The sequence below is a fragment of the Vollenhovia emeryi genome, unplaced genomic scaffold (genome assembly GCF_000949405.1).
Source record: "Vollenhovia emeryi isolate VEMERY1.0 unplaced genomic scaffold, V.emery_V1.0 DF939153.1, whole genome shotgun sequence".
Classification (NCBI taxonomy): domain Eukaryota; kingdom Metazoa; phylum Arthropoda; class Insecta; order Hymenoptera; family Formicidae; genus Vollenhovia; species Vollenhovia emeryi.
In genome coordinates this window covers 173,190-178,768 of record NW_011967213.1, presented here as the reverse complement: position 1 = coordinate 178,768, position 5,579 = coordinate 173,190, and positions in this window count along the sequence as shown.

Below are 5,579 nucleotides of genomic sequence, written 5' to 3'. Positions count from 1 at the left end.
AAGAATTTGTATACATGCAAAGAATTGTATGCGCAACGTCAATTTAAAATGAAAAGTAATTTATCACTCACTGATACGATTCGCAACAGCAGAGTTGTACATCGTTAACAATATATGTTAAACTGTAAAAATACAAATATGTATGTGATTATTATATATTAATTATGTAAAATCAAAATTATTGAATTAAATATACTTTATATTTTATATTTTTAAAAATAAATATTTATTAAAATAATTATGTAGGATATCAAAAAAGTCTTTCTTTTAAATATAAACTCACAAAATTGTATACGTATGGTTTTGTCTCTAACACTTATTCGAATCCTCGTTCGAATCATTTAAATATATAAAATAAAAACACAGAACAAATACTTTATTTTACACAAGTAGTAAATAACAAAAATGTAAGACACTTACCTCACCATTTTTCCGCCGTTGCCCGATGCCTCCTACCCAGTGAGAAATGATTCGCCGATCGATTTCGAAACGATGTCGAACCGACGTCAATTTGACGGTATCGATGTCGATTCGACATCGTTTTGACATCGATCGACAAATCATTTCTCACTGGGTAGGCCGCCTCCTCCTCTCAGATTTCCTCGTTGCACTCACACAACACTCACTCGCGAAAATCATCGATCGCGCGAAATTTCGGGCACTCCCGTACGCGATGTGAAATGCGCACGAAATATTATTAACAAATATCGCGTGACTTTCTGTCACACAAATTACTCAAACTAACAACTTGCATTTTTGATTCGGAAGAATGGATAAATCACTTTTGAATTGGCAATATACAACGCGAGCATCGGAAGCATAATCTGCGGTAAAGAAATAATTATTCGTTCGCAACGATATTTTACAATCTTTGTCATTCAATCTAATCCTCGAACGACAGAGCGAGTTACAGCGCGAACGCCGAAGTCGTACAAATTTCTCTCTTTTCCCGAAAATGGAACAGATTACACGAAATCGACAGATAATTAAAAGCGCGGTGCGTAAACGAGATGTAACCGCGACAAAGTACCACGGTTTACACTCATATTTTAGATGAGTTAGTCTCGTGAAATATCTATGTATACGTTGATAAAGAACCGTCGCCTCAACACGCAATTCGTTTCTCATTACAAGTTGTAGAAACTTAATAATTAATCGAGGAACGTTACTTGTTACTAACGAAGGTGTGCAAGTCAATAGCGTTTTATCCATACATTTATCGCGATCGAGTCTTCGAAACCGATAACGCGAAAGTAATACGACACACGGAGCGACTCTCGCTGCTGCCTGCCGGCTCGACATTCGGCGAGCGAGTGATAGCGCAAATCTATCGATTAAGCCTCCGCTACAATGATTCTCGGTTCTATCTACAATGGTCGTAGTCGTAAGAATAATCGACTGCAATTGGTCAATTCTTATGCGTCTGACTGAATTGACCAATCGCAGTCGATTATTCTTACGACTACGACCATTGTAGACAGAACCGAGAATCATTGTAGCGGAGGCTTTAAGAGACCTCTGTCCCAGTGAGAAATGATTCGTCGATCGATGTCGAAATGATGTCGAATCGACGTCGATCGACGAATCATTTCTCACTGGGGTGAATCCACTTCGATATATTATCATTTTTCGTTATTACTTGACCTGACGATTCGTGGATTACCTTGCGCTCTTGATCGCAATCCTCTTCAAATTACGCGAGACATTCATCACGACGAATCACCGTAGAAATCAACGATATGTGACCACGTATCGTACGTACGAGACGATCGCGTTACGAGGAGCGACGCGACAACACGCGGAACATCCGCCTCGCTCGACTGAACAGCGTCGACTAATTCAGCTCAATAGATTGTTTTCGATCGAGGTGTTGACGAGGTGATCACGCGCTACGTTTTTTTGGAACCAACGTTCGGCGACCGAGTTGTTTACAACGCTCGGTCTATAGCGCTACGTCATTTCTTGGAATCCGCGCTCGGCAGTGTTTACGTCGAGCCGCCGCGCGCCGCGGTGTCCAAAAAACGTTCGTTGTGTCGCATTACCATTCGTACCGCCGATACGAATGCCACGGGACCGTGTGTAGTGCGCGTACGATCGTTCATCGCGTAATTAAACGACGCCTCGGGCTGCCCGATCGAGCTTTTTGACTTGGCACATACCGTGGCGACTTCCGTCTTCGTTTCGAATCGCCGTCGACCGTTCGTGCTTGCTGTTCGACGTAGAAATGGAATATAAAGGATAACCGTGAGTGTCGAATTCTCGTCAACGTGTAATGGCTCCTGCCCACTGGACGCGGCTAACGTTACCGCGTCCAGTGAGCAGTAGTGCAATTCTGTAACTCGTTATGTCGTCGTTAAGGCCTTCACACATAAAATTCCGTAAGGACGTAAAACGTAAGCGTAAGAAAATCAACAGGTTGGATTTGCTACTGCTTGCGTCATTGCCTTACGTTCTCGACTGTGATTGGTCGATTTTCTTATGCTTACGTTTTACGTCCTTACGGAATTTTATGTGTGAAGGCCTTTACGGGCTTTGCGCAGCTTTTCTACGGTATATTAGATCTGCGCAAAGCCCGTAACGACGACATAACGAGTTACAGAATCGCACTACAGGAGCCATAAGTTTATGTGTTTCTTTGAGTGAGCGATATCGAAGTGAAAAGTGATACACAATCGTCGCGCGTCGTCGACGCGACTCGTGTAGTACCGGCGCCATGTTGGTCCGTGGACACGCAGTGACTCGTTCTCCCGCGCCGACGGTCGTCGCGGCGCATTTCACCAAGGCACGGCATGACGCCGGTGAGTTCGGATACCGATCAAGCTTAGCAATCGCGGCGCAGATTCGATACGCGTCGATGATCCACCGGGACGCGTATTTCGCGAGGAACCGGGAGTCTTTTCGGCCGCCGTAACCTCGCGCGACGCGGACTATGCCGAGCTCCAATTCTCCACTTCGTATCTTTTCGTACGCGTAGAATCTCGCGAGTGATGCGCAGTGAGAGCAACGTCCGTGCGAAATCGCCCCCCGTTAACGCCCGCATTCGGTCTCTTTTCTCGGGAAACGCGTGAGCTTATCCCTTTTCGCCGAAACGTACCCGCCGATTTGCGCGACGCCATCGAGCGTATTCCCGCGCGCGATCGCGTCTCTCGCTCTCGTTTGCAATAGAGCCCGCGTCGAATAATTAGCGCGCGCGATCGTAATTAGTTCCTCTTTCGCGAGTGTTGTGTTGTGCCAGTGCGAAATGGAGGAGTCTGAGAGGAAGCGGCGGCCTGGGAGGCATCAGGCAAGCGCGGAGCAACTTTACGGTAACTATTTTTTTATTTCGTATAAAATTAACCTTCCTCTAGTTTAAACAGTTTAAAAATTATTTTCTTTAATAACAAAACCAAATTTTAAAATTATTTTCTTTAATATTAATTCTCTTGTATACCCTGTTTTAATGTGAATTCTATAATTGCATGTTACAGATTCGACGCAGTTAAACTCCGCTGCTGCGCATCGGGTCGGTGAGTAAAAGTTTTTTTTAACGAGGCAACGAATATACATGTCGTAGATGGTAGGTTGTAAATGGTAGATTAATATATCTTGTAAGTTCATTGCCTTAAAATGGATAGGTGGCAAATACTAACGGCAATTAAATTTTTATTTAATATACTGAATCTCCGGAGAGGAGTGTAAGCTATTTTCACTGTAAAGGGTTGGGTGCTCCGTTGCAGCACATTACATATTTTCATGCAAAACATGACGAATATTATGGTATTAATGTATTCGTCGAGCCAATCGCTTGCAGCCTATTCATTTTTCATTAACAAATTATCAGGGTTGTGAAAGTTACTTTATAAAAGTATCTATTATAGTTACAGTTACAGTTTCTCCGCTAAAAATGTAACTAGTTACAGTTACAAGTTACCAATTCTGAAAAGTAACGTGTTACAGTTGCAGTTACTCAAAAAGTAACGAATCGTCACTTTGCAGTTACTTTCTTGCAATAAAAATAAAAATATTAAATCTGCATTTGAATTGTAAAGCGTTAATAAAGGCGTTTATGCGCAAATGCAAGGCCTAATGCAATTTGTGGAGGTTTAAAATATATATAAAGTAGCTATTAATGTAACTATTAAATTAGTTACCAGTTGTCGAAAAAAATGTAACTGAGTTAAGTTACAGTTACAGATGGAGAGAAAGTAACGAAGTTAAGTTAGAGTTACCAAGAAAAAAGTAACTAACTGCAACTTCGTTACAAGTGACGAGTTACTTCCCAACCCTGCAAATTATATATAAAATAAAACAATATGACGTGAGATTCCAAAAATTTGTCGAGAACGCTGAAACTTTGTATTATTTTTATACATTATTGAAAATTACTGATTAATTAAAACATTTAATTGTCGGTCTATCTATCGTACGGAAAGTTTTTTTTCTCTGAATCTCACGTCATTTCGATACGAACGACGCTCGCATATAGTTCGAACCGTACGAAATATCTGTCGGTGACGATAATAAACCGACTAAGGAAGGAGTTTTCTTCCTTCCTGATCTCTGGTTAAAATGACCAGACTGTATGGCCAGGAGCAACGAAAGGTAGGTCCAATCTGGCCCAACGATGCAGTAAGTGGTCAATATTGGCCACTTGATGGGGTATGTAAGGTGATGTACGAAATAAATTTATTTCGTCTTATGTGTCAAAATTCGGGTGGGTTATATTCTTATCTTGTTTACATATTCTCGCATATGTGCGAGATTAAAAAGACTTTTATTAAATCCCTATTAAATCGCGCGCGTATAACCCCAAATCGGACCTCTTATAAATCGTGTCGCGGTTTTAACGAAAGACTCGCAGGTTTATTAACAAAAAGTTGAAACACGGGCAGGTAGGAAAATGGATAGAACCATACAGCGAAATACGGGTAGGTAGGGATTATTCGGGTAGGCAGGGACAGAGGAACATAACTCGATAACTGAAAAGATAGATAAAAATATAACTGCAATGTATTGGCATTAAATATAATTATATTTGTAATCGGATGCATATAATAAGATGAAAGTTGTTATGTGGTTGTTAAGTTTTTACTTTAAATTTACTTGAAATTTTTATATATTTGATTTACTTTTGGAAAATCGTTAATAAATACATTCAAGATATTTTTTATCCCAAACATGTAATATGCATGTATACATATATTTTACATGCAATAATTTCATATTAATGTATGTATACCGAATATATGTATGTAATATCGAGAGAAATATTGTACTGTACGGATATTATATTGTTAATTTTATAATGTAATCATTTCTTTTATAATATCGCATATATTGCAAAGAATAAATCATAAGAAAATTGAAATAAATAATAAAATTGTGAAAAATCACATTGTAAAGAAAAGAGGACCGCCGATCGAAATCGACGGGGGTGGTGGAGGGCCTCTATAGATCGATTTTTATCGAATAAAATTTTACTTCACGTGGATTCACCGAGTATTTTAATCGATAGATTTTCGTTTGTAATTGATCAATAGATTTATCTTTACAATTTGATTTTTCATTTGTACATTAATAAAAAGTGTTACACATTGTAG